Genomic DNA, 23,926 nt, shown 5'->3' on the forward strand with positions numbered 1-23,926 from the left:
GTGAATTTTGTATTACGTTGTAATTTTTATTCACAACATAATATATTAAATTCACAATTTAATACATATAAATGTATTAATATATTAACGTCTAAATATAAGTTTTAATTTGAAAATATGACTCTAAATATAATTTTTTTTGTCTCATATTGTGAATTTATTATATTAAACTGTGAATTTTATATATTAAATTGTGGATTGTATGTATTAAGAGTTTTAAATTGATATTATAGTTGTGAATTTATATTTTTTGTATTAAACTGTAAATTTATTGTAATAAACTGTGAATTTTACGTATTATGATTTTTGTATTTTAAACTTTGAATAAACTGCATTAAGCTGTGAATATTTATTTAAATTGTAAAACCGACTATATTAAATTGTGATTTTTGTGTTTAAAAATGTGAATTGAGTGCATTAAACTATGAATTTTCTGTTTAAACTATGAGTTAACTTCATTTTACTGTGAATTTTTTATTATTTGCGTTAAAATATGAATGATTTATGTATAATATTTTGTGTTAATTATCTTATGAATATATTTATTTTTTTGTTGTATACATTTGTAATAATCCACTAGTTTTTAAAATTGTTTTGCATTAAATTCAAAACGGGTGAATTAATAGACTTTATTAGACTGTGAATATAGTACTTAAGTTGTTAATGCATGACTTTATTTATATATCTGATTTGGAAGAAATGACGGCTACTCTGTTGATACAGGTGGTTGGTAGCAACATGTGGTGGTAAAGTTTGAGTTTTTGAGTTCTTTGAATTAGTGAATTATTGTAAAGCAATTTGTATTAAGTTGTAAATTTTTTTGCATTCAACTTTAAATGAACTTTATAAATCTCTATTTTATATAAGTTTTGTATTAAAACATGAGAGCATATATAGATGAAAATATCATAATGTAAAAATTATAAGCTTTCTCTTTTCATACCAAAAACATAAAAAATTAGGATTTTAACATGTTTTATTAAGAGTATCGTGTAAATATTTAATAATTAATTTGAGTGTTTAGGGTTTTGATCTTTTATCGTTCTCATTTAAACCACTTCCTATATATATATATATATATATATATATATATATATATATATATATATATATATATATATATATATATATATATATATATATATATATATATATATATATATATATATATGGGAAAATGACTTGATAGGGTAAGATACTTTTTGAAATATACACATTTAGTCCTTATTCTTTTTTTCTTGTAAAATAAACCGTTATACTTTATTTTTTGTAACAATGCAATCCTTGTGACCGGCTATACCCGGTATACCGGTCATATACGAATTTTCTTTTAGGGAAAATTACTAGATAGGGTAATATACTTTTTTGAATTGTACACATTTAGTCATTATTCTTTTTTTTTTTTTGTAAAATAAACCCTTATACTATATTAATATGTACGCATTAGGTCCTTTTAACCGGATTCTATAGGTTTTGCTGATGTGGAAGCACAAGTGGCACTAAATAACAATTAATTAGTTTAGTCACCGGAGGTAGGTGATCCTCCGGCAACAAGAAAAGGGCGGCGACCCTTCTATTTCTCGTCTCTCTTCCTTCCGGTCGAACAGCAACAACCAAACACCCTTTACCTGTTGTGTTTCTCCGATTTGTCTCTCTTTGCCTCCATCTTTGAGATATGTCGCCTGAAAAAGAAGAAAAAATCGACGAGGGGGCTACCAGAGCAGCTCCTCACCGCCAACTACCGTCTCTACTTCCTCCTGCCCCCCCCCCCCCCCTTCGACCTTGTTGTTTTTTCCATCATTCCTCCTTGCTACCAGTGATGTGTAGGAACACACAAACGAGTCATCGGAGATCGGGGTTCTCCCTCTTTTTCATGATGAATAAAAATTGGAAAACTCTCGTTGTGGATATGTGGATGCCACCTGGGTATTTCATTTCAATAAAATAAAAGAAAGGGAAAATGACTTGATAGGGTAAGATACTTTTTGAAATGTACACATTTAGTCCTTATTCTTTTTTTTTTGTAAAATAAACCCTTCCACGTCAGCAAAACCTGTAGAATCCGGTGAAAAGGACCTAATGTGTACATATCAATAAAGTATAAGGGTTTATTTTACAAGAAAAAAAGAATAAGGACTAAATGTGTATATTTTAAAAAGTATCTTACCCTATCAAGTCATTGTATATATATATATATATATATATATATATATATATATATATATATATATAGGGTTAGGTTCATATGAGTCGATCTAATTTTGTGAGACCGTAAGATGCAATCCTAGCCACTCGTTTAGTAGATAAAACAAAAAACATTTTTAAAATGCAAAATAATTGAAAATTTTTGAAAATTTTTCCAATATTATTTTCGGAATATATATTTTCCAAAAAAAATAATAAAATACAAAAAAAATCAAAAATAAATACAAAAAAAAACATTTTTTTACATATTTTAGTAGAATATTTAGAATATTCTACATATCTGGCAAATCTAGGAGAATATTCTAAATATTCTAAAAATCATATTAGAAATGTACAGTGTAATATTCTATTAGAATATTTCAAGTATTTTTCAAAAAAAACCGTAATTTTTATTTTTATTTTTTAGGTAAATAAAGTTCTGAAAATAATAATTAAAAAAAAGAATTTTTTGATTTTTCCTTTTATTTTACATTTTAAAATGATTTTTAGATTTGGTCTCACGGTCTCACAAAATAGCATGGGGGAATCATTATCAGCGACTCATTTAATTAGCCTCTAAAATAAATGACACGTTATGTACCATACCACACCATATATCCCCTAAAGAGTGGTTGCTTTTGGGAATTTGAGTGTACCACCTTCAAGTTTTATATCTCTTTAAAAATTATTAGTAAGTAATATGGATCCAAATGTAATCATAGTAAGCATTAGTAATCGATTCAACACTTTCAACAAGTTCAATAGTATATCATTTTAGTGATATACGGACTACGGCTTAAAAGATCAAGCACACAATAAGAATTTATATGTATATCATTAGTTTTCAAAGTAACTAAATCCTTTTGAAAATAAAACAAACCCAAACATATCTATGAGAGAATCAGATTTTGTGAATATACTTATTGCATTCCATGTGAGATTAAGCACCTCATTATATATACATAACATTGCCTAAATGAGAAACTAGAAAAATGAGTACAAGTAGAGTTGAGGAAACCTAATGCTATATATATATATATATATATATATATATATATATATATATATATATATATATATATATATATATATATATAAAAGTTTAAGTAGGTCCGATATATTCTAACACTTCCCTTAAGCTGCAACATAGATGTTAATCATATTCATCTTGTTACGGATATAAGAAATTCGATAGTCAGGTAGTGCTTTAATAAAGACCAGGTAGTACTTTAATAAAGACATCAACTAGATGACTTCATGTTCTAATGTGAGGTGTAGTGATTTTTCCATCTTCAACCTTGTCGTGAGTAAAGTGGAAATCTACTTTCATGTATGTCACACCCCAAAACCACGAACGGTGGAAACGTTCAGGGGTGGAGGATGTCATGTACAGTATCACAACAGTGTAATATAATAAACAAGCAACAACATCATCCATTGCATTATAAGTAGAATTTTAATACATGTGTGTTCTTTCATTGTAGTAAGACACCAAAAATATACAATCAAAATAAAAGACGAGTCTTGTCTGCCCCGTCTTCTCAAAACCTGGCCATCGTACCTGTCTACTGTTGACCTGAGAATACAAGTTATTTTGAAAGAGAGTATCAGCTTTAAAGCTGGTGAATTCATAAGAAATTAAGTGTCGTTGTCTTGCTTATGAAAATCTGCTATGAAGGCCATGTAAACCTTTAAATGAAAATGTTGAGGTAAGTATGAAATCCCTTGAAAACCCCTTATTTTCTATAAGTATGAAATGTAGTCTTCTACCAAGACCCGAATGTTTTTTTATGAAAATGTAGTCTTCTACCAAGACCCGAATGTTTTGTAAGTAAAATGATAGTTTCCTTTGGTTGTTTAGTACTAAAGTACTTAGTCTAACTCATCGTTTATGTGAAGGTATCACAAAGTAAAGTAAACAGGAAAATCACTTATGTACGTGTTATCCCGAGGTACTGAGGTTAACACGACGAATGTAAATGTTATCCCGAGGTACTAGGGCTAACATAATACATATAACCTAATGAACATCTGAAGATTGTCCACTTGTCCTCTGTAGCAGCAGCAGGGCGGAGGAATGGTTAGTCCCTGTAAAGGTACTCCTAGTATAAGTAATAACCGTAGGCATCCGTAGATGTTCATCACCCACTGTTGCTAACAGATGAGTTCCGGAATGGTTAGTCCCGTACGTATATCCCGAGGTACTAGGGATAGAGGCCCATCTAGGTATCCCGAGGTACTAGGGATAGGGTCCTATCTAGATATCCCGAGGTACTAGGGATATGCAGGTAGATTTACACAGAAGGTACTAATAAATCATCCTCGCAATTCGAGATACAAGTATTCATGTTAATATACACAGTTAAGTGTATCTACGTAAAGGCACTCATGAAATGCGTTCATGTAAGAGTGTTCATGTATCATTTAAGTATATGTAAACGTACTTATGTATCATGTAATCAGTTGTAAAGGTACTCATGTATCAGGTAATGTACTGGTAAAGACTCATGAATGAACTGACTCTTGTGTTATTCCTTATAATAGGAATTATGTTTTGAAATCTCCAAATTATCCCTATGATAATTTACTGGAAGGTAATTGGTTGTTCAAGTATGTTTATACACTCTTACTACTCAAGAGTGTGAAAGACTAAATGAAAGTTGTAAACTATAACATCAATTCATATATAAGAATATAAGTGTACATGCATTAGTTCAAGAGTGTAAAAATGGTTTTGTAAGACATCTTATGGGTTTTGAACAATAATTAACAATGACTTGATGTCAATTTAATATACATTTCAAAGGTAAAACATTTGATAACAATATGTTTTTAAGATTTAAAACCATTTCTTGCGTCACATTTTGTAGTATGTGAAATCTGTTAAATGACAAACACAGTTATAAAATACATATCAATGATTTAATAACATGTTTGTTTCTACTTGTATTCCCCCCTTTAAAGCATTTAAAATCATTTAAAACATTGATTAGGGGTATGAACTCACCTGTAGTTGGTGATTGGGATGAACTGAGCGGTATAGGATTGCTAGGTGTCAAGCGATGTCTTGTACACACACTACGATCCTAATGGACATATAATCACACATATATGCATTCAATTAGTCTTAAATTACTAATTGATAAGGTTAAGACATCCTAGACATAATAAACACTTTATATAAGTGTTTTTAAGCCCTAAGGATTGCATCTAAGCTATTTTGGGACAAGGTATTTGTGTTTAGGGTTCCAAAGGACCTATATGTGAGTTTACTTCCCATATACCATCAAACATGGAGTTTACAGTTGTAAACTCTTGAGTTTACGACCGTACACTCCCAACCATGGGTGTTTTGTGTGTTTTGAAGTCCCAAATGATTCCTAGAATTATTCTAACTTGGTGGTTAAATTCTTGGAAGGGTTTAAGGTCTAGAAACACTCCATTTAGGAGTTTATGGCCCTAAGGCCATTCCCCTTAGAGTTTACGGCGGTAAACTCTAAGTATGGTGTGTTTTTGATGCTTTCAAGTCTCTTGCACTTGTGGTATAGGTTCTAGACTTTTATTCCAAGCGTATGAAGGCATTAGGCACACTTTGGTCCCCCTTTAAGGAGTTTACGGTCCAAGAACCATGTCTTGGCCGTAAACTTACTTTGGTAAGTGATTTTGATGTGGTTCAAGCCCTGGATTAAATGGGAACAAGTCTAGGTAATTGTCTAAGGCTTTAGGAGCCTTAAAAGTACCATTTTGAGTTTGAATTTGGAGTTTACGGCCTATGATATTCTTGGGCCGTAAACTCCCAAACTTGGGTGGATTTTGGTTGTTTTCTTGTCCTTAATACACCTACAATTGAGTCTAAGGCAGTTGTATAACACAAGGGTCGGTTTTGGCTTTGTTTTGGGAGTTTACCGCCTAAGAACACCTTGGGGAGTAAACTCCTAGATCTAGTGATTTAGCCTTCTAAATCATGTTATAAACACATATAAAGCTTTCTAACATTACTAGAAAGAGGTACTCACGATTTGGGATAAAAGCCCGAAGATCCGTGAGAGAGAAAAGGGCTTTTCTCTAGTTGGAAATGTGAATAATGAATGAATTTGGTTCAGAAATCTATTTATAGTCCTGAAATATTTTTGGCAGAAAATATTTTTATTCCTGAATTGATCTCTAATATAATAGTGTGTTGGAATAACAGTGTTGCACAAAACCCTAGTGCACCCACTCTCCTGATATTTCCTGAAGTGTAAACCCTGAATTTCTCAAACTTACGCAGAAAGTCTGAAAGTTAACTGTGACTGCTATAACTTCTATTGAAGTGATATAGTTTGTACAGAATGGAAATTTCGGGTTGTCACATCATCCCCCCGTTAGAAGGAATTTCGTCCCGAAATTAGAATTTAAGCAAGTAAGAAATTACAAATAACTAAGCAAAAAGGTGAGGGTATTTCAGTTTCATCTGATCCTCACGTTCCCAAGTGAATTCTGGTCCACGCTTTGCATTCCAGCGCACCTTCACTATCGGGATACGGCTCTGCTTTGTTTGCTTGACCTCTCGGTCCATGATCTCTACTGGTTCCTCCACGAAGTTGAGGCTCTCGTTGATCTCGATCTCGTCGAGTGGAATAACAAGAGTCTCGTTGGATAGACACTTTTTCAAGTTTGACACGTGGAAGGTAGGATGTACGTTACTGAGTTCTTTCGGTAGATTGAGCTTGTAAGCCACATGGCCAATTCTTGCGAGAATCTCGAAAGGCCCTATGTATCTTGGATTGAGCTTCCCACGCTTTCCAAAGCGTATTAAGCCCTTCCAGGGTGAGACCTTCAGTAGGACTCGGTCGCCCACCTGGAACTCCAATGGTTTCCTACGCTTGTCAGCGTAGCTTTTGTGTCGGTCTCTAGAGGCTTTTAATCGTTCACGAATTTGAACGATCTTCTCTATCGTTTCCCGAATGATCTCCGGACCCGTGAGAGTGCTTTCGGGAACTCGTCTCTTAGCTAACTGGGTATCACCCACTTCAGCCCAACACAGAGGCGATCTGCACTTTCGGCCATAGAGGGCCTCGAATGGAGCTGCCTTTATGCTCGTATGATAACTGTTATTGTAGGAAAATTCAACAAGGGGTAAATGGATATCCCAAGCTTTTCCAAAGTCAATCACACAGGCACGCAACATATCTTCTAAGGTTTGGATAGTTCTCTCACTTTTCCCGTCGGTCTGTGGATGGTAGGCTGTACTCATATCCAGCCTAGTTCCTAGGGAACTTTGTAATGATTGCCAGAACCTCGAAGTGAATCTACTATCTCGGTCCGAGATGATAGATAAAGGAACACCATGCAGCCTTACAATCTCCCTAATGTAAGTTCTGGTAAGTTTCTCCATCTTGTCTGTTTCTTTGATCGGTAGGAAGTGTGCAGACTTGGTCAGTCTATCGACAATGACCCATTTGGAATCAAGTCCACCCGTCGTCTTGGGCAACTTGGTTATGAAGTCCATAGTGATCCGCTCCCACTTCCATTCTGGTATCTCCAGTTGTTGTAGAAGACCGGAGGGTTTCTGGTATTCGACCTTGACCTTTGCGCAAGTAAGGCATTTACTCACGAAGGTAGCAATATCTGATTTCATGTTAGGCCACCAGTAAAACTTTTTAAGATCTAGATACATCTTATCTGAACCCGGGTGGACGGAATAACGAGTGTTGTGAGCTTCGGTCATGACCAAGTCTATGAAGCCACCGTGTTTCGGTGTCCAGATCCGATCCATGAGGTATAAGGCTCCGCCACCCTTGACTTCCAAGTTCTTATCCATCCCTCTAAGGGATTCACCAGCCACGTTTTCAGGTTTCAAAGCGTTGAGCTGAGCCTCCTTTATTTTCGTGGACAAGTGTGAATGGATAGTTACAGTTAAAGATTTGACTCTACAACCAGTATATTCTTTTCGACTTAGGGCGTCGGCTGCTACATTTGCTTTACCCGGATGATAACGAATTTCGCTTTCGTAATCACTAAGTAGCTCGACCCACCGTCGTTGTCTCATGTTGAGCTCTTTCTGGTCGAAAATGTGTTATAGACTCTTATGGTTTATAAAGATCGTGCTTTTTGTACCGTACAGGTAATGTCGCCAGATCTTCAGAGCAAACACAACTGCTCCTAGTTCAAGATCGTGGGTTGTGTAGTTAACCTCATGTGTCTTCAGCTGTCTCGAGGCATTGGCTATGACTTTACCTCGCTGCATCAGAACACATCCGAGTCCTTGATTGGATGCATCGCAATAGACAATGAAGTCTTCTATCCCTTCGAGAAGGGATAGTATCGGGGCGGTGCACAAGGCTCGTTTGAGCATTTGGAATGCTCTTCCCTGTTTCTCTTCCCAGTCAAAGGCCACGCCTTTCTGGGTCAGGGTTGTAAGAGGTTTCGCTATGCTGGAGAAGTTCTGAATGAACCTGCGATAGTAGCCAGCTAGACCTAGAAATTGACGAATTTCAGTAGGTGTCTTTGATGCTGACCAGTTCTCGATGACTTTAATTTTGGAAGGGTCCACGTGTATACCTTCTTCGCTAACTACATGGCCCAAGAATTCGACTCGCCGAATCCAAAATTCGCACTTTGAGAACTTCACGTAGAGCTTCTCCGATCGCAATGTTTCTAAGATTTTACGGAGATGTTGACTATGCTCCTCCTTACTTCGAGAGTAGATGAGTATGTCATCAATGAAGACGATGACGAACTGATCCAAGTAAGGATGACACACCCTATTCATCAGATCCATGAATACTGCGGGTGCGTTAGTTAATCCGAATGGCATCACTACAAACTCGTAGTGCCCATAACGAGTTCGGAAGGCTGTCTTGGGAACATCCTCCTCTAATACTCGTAGTTGGTGATATCCGGATCGCAGATCTATCTTCGAGAAGTAGTTGGCTCCTTGAAGTTGATCAAACAAATCATCAATGCGGGGCAAGGGATAACGATTTTTAATGGTAAGTTTGTTGAGTTCTCTATAGTCGATGCACATGCGAAACGATCTATCTTTCTTCTTGACGAAAAAAGACCGGTGCTCCCCATGGTGAGAAGCTGGGTCGAATGAATCCCTTCTTGAGAAGTTCGTTAAGTTGACTGGAAAGTTCCTGCATTTCAGCCGGTGCCAGACGATAAGGAGATTTGGCTACGGGGGTAGCCCCTGGCACTAAGTCGATTCTGAATTCGACTTGGTGTTGTGGTGGTAAACCGGGAAGTTCTTCTGGGAATATGTCGGGAAAGTCGCGTACTTCTGGGATTTTCTGGATGTTTTTCAGTTCTTGACTGGTATCGACGACATGTGCGAGAAATGCATGGTACTCCTTTCACAAGCACTTCTGAGCTTGAATGCGCGAAATGATGCGAAGGCTCGTACTAGGTTTGTCGCCGTAGATAACTAAAGTTTTGTTGTTAGGAAGGTTAAGACGAACTGCTTTTTCGAAGCACATAATGTCGGCACGAAGAAGACTCAACCAATCCATACCGATGATAACGTCGAAACATTTAATTGGGACTGGCATGAGATCTATCTTGAAAGTATGGCCATCTAAAGTTAAGGTACAACCTACGTATATGCAGTTTGTACTCTCTATTTTCCCGTTAGCCATTTCTACAGTGAATAAACTATCTAATGCACATGGTTTTTGTTTAAGAAGGTGTGCAAATTTGTGACTTACAAAACTTTTCTTGGCTCCACTATCGAAACGTATGCAAGCATCTGAGTTATCGAGGAGGAATATACCAGTAACTATTGTAGGATCAGCTACTGCTTCCTCGTGGCCTAGGGCCATAACTCTTCCTACCCCTCCAACCAATCCTGCTTTAGGGAAATTCCTCTTGTAGTGGCCCACTTCGCCACAACCGTAGCAAGTTTGGCCCATACCAGCGTTAGGAGCCTGGGCGGCTTGAGCTGTTGGAGTCTTGCAGAAACAGGCTGTATGCCCCTTCCTGTTGCAGTTAGTGAACTGCATCTCCTTGCAAGGTCCGTGGTGGTGGAAGTTGCACTTGGTGCACTTCGGAAGAGTTCCAGCATATGTTCTTGCTGGTAAGAGGTTCGCAGGGGCAACAGGAGTCACTGTGGCAGCATTGATCGCCACAAGTTGTTGCTTATTGGAGGATCCTTGCGGAGCCCCTCTTTTCCTCTTATTCCACCCCTTCTTGTTGTAGTCGGGGTTGGACTTTTGTGGCACAGGTGTAGGGATTGTTGCGTTCTGAGGTTTCCGGTGATCGATGAGAGATTGTGCCAGTTCCTTGGCGCTATCGAAGGTAATAGGCCTGGAAGCGATCAAGCTTGACTGGATCTGGGGCGACAGTCCCCAGATATATCTCTCGATCTTTTTGCTCTGGGGAGCAACCATATCAGGGCATAAGTTTGCCAAATCACAGAACCTGTTTGTGTAGGTAGTGATGTCGGATCCAACCATTTGTAGACACCAGAATTCTTGCTCGAGTTTTTGTATTTCACCTCGAGGACAGTATTCTTTCATCAACATGTCTTTCAACTTTTCCCAGCCGATGGAATACGCCACCACCAAAGTTAGATAGTTAACATGGCTGTTCCACCATGTTAGTGCTCTGTCAGAGAAGGTACAAGCTGCAAACTTGACCTTGTTGCCCTCCTGGCAAGCACAGATTTCAAAGACAGATTCCATCTTTTCAATCCATTGTCTCAACACCATTACACCCCCAGTTCCATTGAAGCTGCGGGGTTTGGCGTTAGTGAAGTCCTTGTAGGTGCATTCCCGAGGGTGTCCATGGCTTTCGCCGTGGTTCGAGGGTGGTGCACCTATTCCTGATCCACTAGGGGCAGGAGCGTTGATTGCTGACATAGCAAGTTGCAACGGCTGCTGTGAAAGCTGCCTGGAACATGTTGGCATTGAAAGGATTTGGTGGTTGAAGAGGTTTAGGTGGTGGTGGAGGTAGTGGTATTGGTGCCTCGTTGTTTGGGTTTCGCCTTGGATTCCTGTGTGGCGGCATCTTTAACTGTACGTTTAAAAGATGACGAAATGGATAAGAATAAATGATTAATGAATGTGTCTCATGGACTAATCCCCATTGCCCAACAACAAAAAGAATAGTATCACTAAATGAAGAAGATAGCATTTGGATAATCATTTCCATAAGATTAGATATCCGTCAATAATACTGGAATTATAGATGTAACAAGTTCGGGAAAAATGGCCTAGAAGTAGGCCTTACGTCAACCAAGATGGAAAATTTTGACAGAATTAAGACTAGATCAAGACCTAACAGGTCTAAGATTTATACAGATAGGAAATTAGACCAAAGTTTTACATAAACTAGGTTATATCCAAAAGATGAGTCGACGAGATTCTATTGGTGACAAGAACTGCTAGCATGAGTCCTTGATCCCGACAGTATACGGTCAATGTCCCTTATACGCCTGTCCGACCTTGCTTGCTGAGCTCGAAGTTCTCTAACTTCAACAAGTTCCCTCCGCAGATTTACATTGCGGACCAGAGTCCTTTCATGAGCAGACTCTAGTTGGCGAATGTGGACAGCGTTAACACCAGAGTTGGCGTCAACTTGCAAGACTTGATTGATAGTTGCCTGAGCTATTATCGAGTTCCGAGAAATCCTACGCACCATGATTGGTAGGACTCTATCAGCAGAACCTCCTTCAGTGAGGTTGTAGAAACTTCGGTCTCCATTGTAGGGAATGGGCTGACCCTGTTCATGACTCCATGTAATCAAGTTAGTGGCCCACAGAGGTGTGGGTCCTTGAAACACAGGGCGGGGGTTCAGGTTTGGGTTTTGAGCATTTGGGGGTAGGTTGTTGACTTCTGGCTCCGAGTTAGAACTATCAGAAAAACCCTCAGCATGGTGATCATCCAAAGGAATTGGGTGATCATCTTCTGGTTCAGCCTCTAGCCAACCGGCATTGCCTTGGTTTGGGAAGTACGGATCGCCATGGTGAAATCCAGCCATTTTAATCTATGCGAGAAAAAGGATTATAAGAAATAGCTAAATAGACGAACTGACTAAGATAATTACAGTAAGACCAAATACCCCTATGGTATTTCTTTATGGTTGTGTTGGTAAGTTTTTAGACTTGCTTCCATATCACAACCATTCTTGGGAATATTCTAATCACTCCTCAGACCAGCATAGTTGATCAGGCTATGCCATTCCTAAGACTGACCATATATCCCCAGGCTTACTTGTGATATTCAACAATCGTAATACTTTTGTTCTTGTCGTTGTGACACTGATTTTAGTATGAATGCAGGCACGTATACTTACTTAAATATTTTATTATTTAAAAGTATAACTCTGAGACAAAGTGTTTTAATCCCGATGTATTTATAGTTAGTATATCTTTTATGGTTTGATATACTATATTCACTATAAACAATGCTCTGATACCAATCTGTCACACCCCAAAACCACGAACGGTGGAAACGTTCAGGGGTGGAGGATGTCATGTACAGTATCACAACAGTGTAATATAATAAACAAGCAACAACATCATCCATTGCATTATAAGTAGAATTTTAATACATGTGTGTTCTTTCATTGTAGTAAGACACCAAAAATATACAATCAAAATAAAAGACGAGTCTTGTCTGCCCCGTCTTCTCAAAACCTGGCCATCGTACCTGTCTACTGTTGACCTGAGAATACAAGTTATTTTGAAAGAGAGTATCAGCTTTAAAGCTGGTGAATTCATAAGAAATTAAGTGTCGTTGTCTTGCTTATGAAAATCTGCTATGAAGGCCATGTAAACCTTTAAATGAAAATGTTGAGGTAAGTATGAAATCCCTTGAAAACCCCTTATTTTCTATAAGTATGAAATGTAGTCTTCTACCAAGACCCGAATGTTTTTTTATGAAAATGTAGTCTTCTACCAAGACCCGAATGTTTTGTAAGTAAAATGATAGTTTCCTTTGGTTGTTTAGTACTAAAGTACTTAGTCTAACTCATCGTTTATGTGAAGGTATCACAAAGTAAAGTAAACAGGAAAATCACTTATGTACGTGTTATCCCGAGGTACTGAGGTTAACACGACGAATGTAAATGTTATCCCGAGGTACTAGGGCTAACATAATACATATAACCTAATGAACATCTGAAGATTGTCCACTTGTCCTCTGTAGCAGCAGCAGGGCGGAGGAATGGTTAGTCCCTGTAAAGGTACTCCTAGTATAAGTAATAACCGTAGGCATCCGTAGATGTTCATCACCCACTGTTGCTAACAGATGAGTTCCGGAATGGTTAGTCCCGTACGTATATCCCGAGGTACTAGGGATAGAGGCCCATCTAGGTATCCCGAGGTACTAGGGATAGGGTCCTATCTAGATATCCCGAGGTACTAGGGATATTCAGGTAGATTTACACAGAAGGTACTAATAAATCATCCTCGCAATTCGAGATACAAGTATTCATGTTAATATACACAGTTAAGTGTATCTACGTAAAGGCACTCATGAAATGCGTTCATGTAAGAGTGTTCATGTATCATTTAAGTATATGTAAACGTACTCATGTATCATGTAATCAGTTGTAAAGGTACTCATGTATCAGGTAATGTACTGGTAAAGACTCATGAATGAACTGACTCTTGTGTTATTCCTTATAATAGGAATTATGTTTTGAAATCTCCAAATTATCCCTATGATAATTTACTGGAAGGTAATTGGTTGTTCAAGTATGTTTATACACTCTTACTACTCAAGAGTGTGAAAGACTAAATGAAAGTTGTAAACTATAACATCAATTCATATATAAGAATATAAGTGTACATGCATTAGTTCAAGAGTGTAAAAATGGTTTTGTAAGACATCTTATGGGTTTTGAACAATAATTAACAATGACTTGATGTCAATTTAATATACATTTCAAAGGTAAAACATTTGATAACAATATGTTTTTAAGATTTAAAACCATTTCTTGCGTCACATTTTGTAGTATGTGAAATCTGTTAAATGACAAACACAGTTATAAAATACATATCAATGATTTAATAACATGTTTGTTTCTACTTGTATTCCCCCCTTTAAAGCATTTAAAATCATTTAAAACATTGATTAGGGGTATGAACTCACCTGTAGTTGGTGATTGGGATGAACTGAGCGGTATAGGATTGCTAGGTGTCAAGCGATGTCTTGTACACACACTACGATCCTAATGGACATATAATCACACATATATGCATTCAATTAGTCTTAAATTACTAATTGATAAGGTTAAGACATCCTAGACATAATAAACACTTTATATAAGTGTTTTTAAGCCCTAAGGATTGCATCTAAGCTATTTTGGGACAAGGTATTTGTGTTTAGGGTTCCAAAGGACCTATATGTGAGTTTACTTCCCATATACCATCAAACATGGAGTTTACAGTTGTAAACTCTTGAGTTTACGACCGTACACTCCCAACCATGGGTGTTTTGTGTGTTTTGAAGTCCCAAATGATTCCTAGAATTATTCTAACTTGGTGGTTAAATTCTTGGAAGGGTTTAAGGTCTAGAAACACTCCATTTAGGAGTTTATGGCCCTAAGGCCATTCCCCTTAGAGTTTACGGCGGTAAACTCTAAGTATGGTGTGTTTTTGATGCTTTCAAGTCTCTTGCACTTGTGGTATAGGTTCTAGACTTTTATTCCAAGCGTATGAAGGCATTAGGCACACTTTGGTCCCCCTTTAAGGAGTTTACGGTCCAAGAACCATGTCTTGGCCGTAAACTTACTTTGGTAAGTGATTTTGATGTGGTTCAAGCCCTTGATTAAATGGGAACAAGTCTAGGTAATTGTCTAAGGCTTTAGGAGCCTTAAAAGTACCATTTTGAGTTTGAATTTGGAGTTTACGGCCTATGATATTCTTGGGCCGTAAACTCCCAAACTTGGGTGGATTTTGGTTGTTTTCTTGTCCTTAATACACCTACAATTGAGTCTAAGGCAGTTGTTTAACACAAGGGTCGGTTTTGGCTTTGTTTTGGGAGTTTACCGCCTAAGAACACCTTGGGGAGTAAACTCCTAGATCTAGTGATTTAGCCTTCTAAATCATGCTATAAACACATATAAAGCTTTCTAACATTACTAGAAAGAGGTACTCACGATTTGGGATAAAAACCCGAAGATCCGTGAGAGAGAAAATGGCTTTTCTCTAGTTGGAAATGTGAATAATGAATGAATTTGGTTCATAAATCTATTTATAGTCCTGAAATATTTTTGGCAGAAAATATTTTTATTCCTGAATTGATCTCTAATATAATAGTGTGTTGGAATAACAGTGTTGCACAAAACCCTAGTGCACTCTCCTGATATTTCCTGAAGTGTAAACCCTGAATTACTCAAACTTACGCAGAAAGTCTGAAAGTTAACTGTGACTGCTATAACTTCTATTGAAGTGATATAGTTTGTACAGAATGGAAATTTCGGGTTGTCACAATGTATTTGATATTTTCATGAAAAATAGGATTGTTTGTAATGTGGATTGATGCCTCATTGTACATCATAAGTTCATTAGTCTAGATTGACGAAAATTTTGTCCAAGTAAATTTCTCAACCATATTAGCTCATAGGTGGTTTGAGCCATACTAGAAAAATAGATTGTACACTTGATCGAGGAATCTTTTTTCCTTCTTACACTTAAAAAAACGTGTTCCCTTTTACAAAAACACAGTCCCCTATAGTGGACAGCCTGGTTGTACGGTCAACATCATATCGACATTCGAAAATCCTTCTATAACAAGTTGACCATGATTTTTGATGGGTTTTGAGAATACTAACACTTCCTAAACCCTAATAACTATGGATCTATGTTTGTCTAATTATCATGCAAAGTTGATTTCCAAGGCTATGATCCTATCTAGCATACATGGGGAACAATTTTAACTTAAATAAGAGATAGAATAACTTACTTTGTTGTTGCTTATGTTCCTTGAAACCTTGTGAGCCTAGCACCCCAAGTGTGATGCCTCAAATGCTTCACACAACACCGAATGCTATGGACTAAACTTGAAGAGAAAGTATAACACACTAAAATCGGCCAAGCCCTCTTGTTTCACTAGTGTAGCTGATTTTGGGAGAACACATGAGCTTTATATAGTGTTGACACATCTAGGGTTACACCATGTAAACCCTAATGTGTCATGACTCTTCATTTCCATGACCCATGGGTTTGTAACTCCCATGGAGTCTCCATGGAGCATCCAATGGGTTTAACCCAACTTGATTATCCATGGAGCCTCTTAGCCCACTATATAAGTTATGGATGATTTACATAATCAACCCATTTATTTAATTAGTTATCTTATGATCACTTTATTAATTCTAAATTAATTCTTGACCAAACTAATTAAATGATATTATTAATATATTAGAGCTTATAATATATTAATAAACCATATGTGTTATTTCTCTCATTTAGTCTATTCAATTCCATGGTGCCATGCAACCCAAATGGACCATGCCGGGTCGGGTCAAGTACATACCATAAATAATTATGGACTTAGACACCTTATCCAACAATTTTGATAAAAAATGACATAATCTGGTGCATCTTTTAGATATTTTAGAATATAGGAAACAACATTCTATTATGAAGTTTTGGGGATGACATAAACTGGATTACCACGTTTATTGGGAAAGTAATATTTGCTCGCATAATCGTTAGATAGTTCAGCTTTCCCATAATTCTTCTATACTTTTCTAAATTCTCAAAGAGATCTCCATCTTCTGATTTTAGCTTTAAATTTGGAATCATAAGGCGCTACAAGGTTTTGAATTAATAATACCATATTTACTTAGTATATAAGCAATATTTCTATTAAGAGCCATCAAATTCTCATCCTCTACGAATAATTGTCTTCGTTAACAGATCCCTAAAGTCACAAAAATAAGGAGAGAATGTTACATTTTATCTTAAAGTATGAGTGATCTTTTTAACAGATAAAACATTAAAAGTAAATTAGGTAGACTCACAACTAAAGATAATGAGATAGATGGAGTAACAATATTTGGAGCGCTAGGATTCTCTATTCCAAGGATCAAGCATATTCTTCCATGGGTATGATAACAATTTTTTCCGAGGTAAAGGAAACATATTCTTATGGATTCTTATGATTTCTAGATAAGAATTTATTACATGTGCACCTATTGTGACCGAATTCATGGTAGTAGACTAGTAGTAGCACTAAATATCATCATAAGTTTTTGAATTAATTTTTCACTCATAATGGATTCCCTTAAAGCCTCATTTATAACCCCAACGAGATCCTCCTTGACACTCACCATGAAATCTTCATCATCAAAGTAATGTAGTACTATGATCAAAAGTCTAATAGGAGTGAATGTTCGTATTTTTAAGAACATGAGTAAATGTTTGTAGAAGAGAAAGAATTATGGCTTCATTCAAGAATTATGATATGGTAGCATCAAACGCTAGTCAAACTAATTAGAAAAATTGTCACAACCCAAAACCAAGAACGGCGGAAACGTTCTGGGGCGGAGGACGTCATGTACAATATCACAACAATGCAAAGTAGTAAATAAGCAACATCATCATCCATTGCATTAATAGTATAATTTCATACAAGTGTGCTCTTTAATAGTAATTAGACACCAAAAATGAATACTCAAAATAAAAGGCAAGTCTTCAAGATGCTCCGTCTTCTCAAAACCTGATCATCGGTACCTGTCTACTGGTGACCTGAGAATACAAGTTATTTTGAAAGGGTAGATCAACATTTAAGCTGGTGAGTTCGTAAGTATTTAGTGTCAATGTTTGTATAAGTTTGATGAAAATGTTTGTAATTGATCAATGTAAATGTTTGAAAACTCCTAGAAAATCCTATATTTTCTACTAGTATAAAAAGTAGTCTTCTACCAAGACCCGACTGTTTTGTATGTTTGTTCCTTTGTAAAAGTGAATGCTTTTCCCAAGTATGACTATCATTACCAAAATATAGTTTTATATTACCCTTTATGTGAGAAGATCACAATTTGAATATAGTGGGAAATGTATATGTGTACTGCAGTATTATTTGTATTAATCACTGAACTAATAACTACCTTAAAATCAGTGGTTTAATTAAGGCGAAATGTGATATGATTGTTACCATACTAATCTGAATATAACACGACGATGAAAGACGTTGGAAGAAATGACATTTGGCACCCGTAGACTTGCAAATCCCACTTTAGCGAACAACAAAGGTGTAGGATAGTCAATCCAGTATAGATCTGTACGCAAAGTCACGCTCTCCCTCCAGGAGATTCTGGTTACAAAACGTGGAATAACAAAATAGTTGATGTGTCATGAAGTAGTGTCTCACATTATTTTATCTCTGAATCTTGTTATATTATATAGTAATAGTATTGTATGTATAATATTCTCTGTATAGTATCCTTTGTATAGTATTCTCTGTTATAGTATTCTCTATTATAGTATTACCTGTCTAGTATTCTCTGTTATAGTATTCTCTGTTATAGTACTTGTATATGATAGTATTCTCCTAAACTATACGTATTATAGTTTACTAGTAAGTTATGTATATGAATAGATGAAAGTATGCCTTTGCTACCCAAAGGTACGAAACTGTTTGAATAGAACTTTTATGTCTACATATGTATACATAATATATATCTAACTTTTAGACGACCTTCGGACAACTTCCCGATACCCTAAGTCCACATCCAAACAAGGAAAAGGAAATAAAATAGGCTAGTAGTCCTAAGTCCTTTAAACATTATGTATATAACTATACATATATTGACATGCTTTTGACAATATATAAGTTAAAAGAGGTTTTGTAATACATTTAAAGAGTTTTGAATAATAAATAAATAATGACTTGATGTCAGTTTATAAAATGATTTAAAAGTAGTTTGTTTTGAAACACAGTTTGAAGTATATGAAATCCTTGTTTGAAACACAGTTATAAATCACATGTGATTGATTATATAACTAGCATGTTTTCTACTTGTATTCCCCCCTATAAAAGCATTTAAAATAATTTAAAAGATAAGTTATGGGGTATGAACTCACCTGAAGTGAGTTATGTGAATGTAAGATCAGTAAAGGATGCTAAGTGTCAAGTGAGGACTTGAGCACACACGAATCCTTTTTAACATATAATGACACATATATGCTTACAATTAGTGTTTATAACAACTAATTATGTAATGGAACAACCTCAGGGACTAGGAAACACTTGTCCTGAAGTTTTAAACCATATAGGGTTGCATATAAGGTGTGTAGGGCCTCTCATTGGAGTTTATAAAACGATTTAAAAGTAGTTTGTTTTGAAACACAGTTTGAAGTATATGAAATCCTTGTTTGAAACACAGTTATAAATCACATGTGATTGATTATATAATTAGCATGTTTTCTACTTGTATTCCCCCCCACCCATAAAAGCATTTAAAATCATTTAAAAGATAAGTTAAGGGGTATGAACTCACCTGAAGTGAGTGATGCGAATGTAAGATCAATAAAGGATGCTAAGTGTCATGTGAGGACTTAAGCACACATGAATCCTATTTAACATATAATGACACATATATGCTTACAATTAGTGCTTATAACAACTAATTATGTAATGGAACAACCTTAGGGACTAGGAAACACTTGTCCTGATGTTTTAAACCACATAGGGTTGCATATACGGTGTGCAGGGCCTCTCCTTGGAGTTTATGGCCCATATGGTAATAACCACATGAGTTTACGGCGCATGGGCTTATGGCCCAATGAGTTTACGGCTGTAAACTCATGCTAGCTAATACTATTTCATGTTTAAGGTCCTATACTTCACTAGGAAGTGTTCTAGACTTAGTTCTATGGCTTAAGAAAGTGTTGTGGCAACTTTGCACCCAAGAATTAGGGTCTACGGCCTTGGGAGATGCCTTGGCCGTAAAAACCCTTTTGATCTTGTGTTCTTGATGTTTTAAAGGTGTAAACTTAGTGATTCAAGCATGAAACAAGCTAAGGTAAGAGTACTTACAATATAGGAGCTTGATAAGGTGATTAAGGCTCAAGAACACTAGTGTGTGTTCTTGGTGAAATGAAGAACACTTGAAGATCTAACCAACAGAAGAGATTTCATGGATGAAATCATGTGTATTCACTAGATATGGAAGGATATCAAGTTGAAAATGGAAAGATTAATTACTAGATTGAAGATTGGAATGAAAGTTCTTGATGATAATTGAGAGCAAAACCAAGTTCTAGGCTTGAAAGTGTGATAATGAATGAAAATGGCCAAGTATTTAACATATAGGCATGGAGTTTACGGGCATCATGAGCTTATGACTGTAAATCCATGGTCTCATGTCCGTAAACTCCTCATTTGACGGTTTAAAGCATGTTTGGTGGTTTGTAACTCTAGTTGACCCATTCTAGTATTTGATCCTTTGATGTACTAAGCTCACTAAGCTCCAACAGATTCTATATAGTGCTAAAAGTTAGCAGAATCAAGTTGGACTTTGATTGAGGTGTAGGGTTTGTACAAGATATAAATTTCGGGTTGTCACATCATGCCCCCGTTAGAGATAATTTCGTCCCGAAATTAGAGTTTAAGCAAATAAGTAGTTACAAATAACTAAGTAAAAAGATGAGGATATTTCAATTTCATTTGATCCTCATGCTCCCAAGTGAATTCAGTTCCTCGCTTGGCATTCTAGCGAACCTTCACTATCGGGATACAACTTTGTTTTGTTTGCTTGACCTCTCGGTCCATGATCTCTATAGGTTCTTCCACAAAGTTGAGGCTCTCAATGATCTCGATCTCATCGAATGGGATTACAAGAGTTTCGTCGGACAAACACTTTTTCAACTTTGAGACGTGGAAAGTAGAATGTACGTTACTGAGTTCATGCGGTAGATTGAGTTTGTAAGCTACAGGTTCGATTCTAGCGAGAATATCGAAAGGCCCTACGTATCTTGGATTTAGCTTTCCATGCTTTCTGAAGCATATCAAGCCCTTCCAGGGTGAGACTTTCAAAAGGACTCGGTCTCCCACCTGGAATTCCAAAGGTTTCCTTTGCTTGTCTGTGTAGCTTTTCTATGGGTCTCTAGAGGCTCTCAATCGCTCACAAATATGAACGATCTTCTCTGTCGTTTCCCGTATGATTTCCGGACCGGTGAGAGTGCTGTCAGGAACTCGTCCTTTAGCTAACTGGGTGTCACCCACCTCAGCCCAGCAGATAGGGGATCTGCACTTTCGGCCATAGAGGGCCTCAAATGGAGCAGCCTTTATGCTCGTGTGGTAACTATTGTTGTAGGAAAATTCGACAAGAGGTAAATGAGTATCCCATGCCTTCCCAAAGTTGATCACACAGGATCTCAACATATCTTCCAAGGTTTGGATAGTTCTCTCACTTTTTCCGTCCGTCTGTGGGTGGTAGGCTGTACTCATGTCCAGCCTCGTTCCTAGGGAACTTTGTAGCGACTGCCAGAACCTCGAAGTGAATCTACTATCTCTATCGTAGATAACAGATATAGGAACACCATGCAGTCGTACAATTTCTCTAATGCAAGTTCTTGTTAGTTTCTCCATCTCGTCAGTCTCTTTGATTGGTAGGAAATGCGTGGATTTGGTCAATCTGTCGACGATGACCCAAATGGTATCAAGTCCATCCGTCATCTTGGGCAACTTGGTTATGAAGTCCAAAGTAATCCGCTCCCATTTCCAATCTGGTATCTCTGGTTGCTGTAGCAAGCCTGAGGGTTTCTAGTATTCGACCTTAACCTTTGCTTTCATGTTACGCCACTAGTATAACTTTTTAAGGTCCAGATACAGCTTATCCGAACCTGGGTGGACGGAATATATAGTTTTGTGTGCTTTGGCCATGACCAAGTCTCTGAAGCCACCGTGTCTCGGTGTCCAGATACGATCCATAACATATAACGCTCAGCCACCCTTGCTTTCTAGGTTCTTATCCATCCTTCTTAGGGATTCACCGGCCATATTTTCAGGTTTCATGGCTTCTAGCTGAGCCTCCTTAATTTCTGTAGACAAGTGTGAATGGATACTCATAGTCAATGATTTGACTCTACGACCAGAGTATTCTTTCCGACTTAGGGCGTCAACTACTACGTTGGCCTTTCCGGAATGATAACGAATTTCGCATTCATAGTCATTGAGTAGCTCGACCCACCGTCATTGTCTCATGTTGAGCTCTTTCTGATCAAAGATGTGTTGAAGGCTCTTGTGTTCCGTAAAGATAGTTCTCTTCGTACCGTACAGATAGTGTCTCCAGATCTTTAGAGCAAACACAACTACTCCTAACTCAAGATCATGTGTGGTGTAGTTGACTTCGTGTGTCTCAAGCTATCTTGAGGCATAGGCGATGACCTTACCCTGTTGCGTCAGAACACATCCGAGCCTTTGGTTGGATGCATCGCAATAGAAAACGAAGTCTTCTATTCCTTCTGGGAGGGATAGTATTGGTGCGGTGCATAAGGCTCGTTTCAGCGTTTGGAATGCCTTCTCTTGTTTCTTTTCCCAGTCAAAGGCCATACCTTTCTAGGTCAGTGTAGTAAGTGGCTTAGTGATGCTAGAGAAGTTCTGTATGAACCTGCGATAGTAGCCAGCGAGACCTAGAGATTGACGAATTTTTGTAGGTGTCTTCGGTGCTAACCAGTTCTCAATGGCCTTGATTTTGGAAGGGTCCATGTGAATTCCCTCTTCACTAACAACGTGGCCCAAGAATTCGACTCTTCGAATCCAAAACTCGCACTTATAGAACTTCGCATAGAGCTTCTCCGATCGTAATGTTTCTAAGACTCTTCGTAGGTGTTGACTATGCACCTCCTTACTTCGAGAGAAGATAAGTATGTCATCGATGAAGACAATGACGAACTGATCCAAGTAAGGATGGCACACCCTATTCATTAGATCCATGAATACAACTGGTGCATTGGTTAATCCGAACGGCATTACTACAAACTCGTAGTGTCCATAACGAGTTTGGAAGGCTGTCTTGGGAACATCCTCCTCTAACACTCATAACTAGTGATACCCGGATCGTAGATCTATATTTGAGAAGTAGTTTGCTCCTTGAAGTTGATCAAATAAGGTAGAGGATAGCGATTCTTGACGGTAAGTTTGTTTAGCTATCTGTAGTCGATGCACATACGAAACGATCCGTCTTTCTTCTTCACGAACAAGACCGGATCTCCATGGTGAGAGGCTTGGCCTAATAAATCCCTTCTTGAGAAGTCCGTTAAGCTGACTGGAAAGTTCTTGCATCTCTGCTGGTGCCAGACGATATGGAGATTTGGCTACTGGAGTAGCCCCTGTCACTAAGTCGATTCTGAACTCAACTTGGCGTTGCGGTGGTAATCCCGGTAGTTCTTCTGGAAAGATGTCGGGAAAGTCGCGTACTTCTGGAATGTTTTCAATGTCCTTTACTTCTTGACTCATATCGATGATGTGAGAAAGGAATGCATGATATTCCTTTCGTAAGCTCTTTTGAGCTTGAATACACGAAATAATACGAAGGTTCGTACTAGATTTGTCGCTATAGATAACTAGATTTTCGTTGTTAGGGAGGTTAAGACGAACTTCTTTCTCAAAGCACATGATGTCGGCACGAAGATGACTTAACCAATCCATGCCGATTATGACATCGAAACTTTTAATTGAGATCGGCATGAGGTCTATTTGGAAAGAATGATCATCTAGAGTTAGAGTACAACCAATGTATATGCAGTTAGTACTTTCCATTTTCCCATTTTCCATTTCTACAATGAATGATTCCTCTAGTG

Source organism: Lactuca sativa, chromosome 6, assembly GCF_002870075.4.
Source record: "Lactuca sativa cultivar Salinas chromosome 6, Lsat_Salinas_v11, whole genome shotgun sequence".
Classification (NCBI taxonomy): Eukaryota; Viridiplantae; Streptophyta; class Magnoliopsida; order Asterales; family Asteraceae; genus Lactuca; species Lactuca sativa.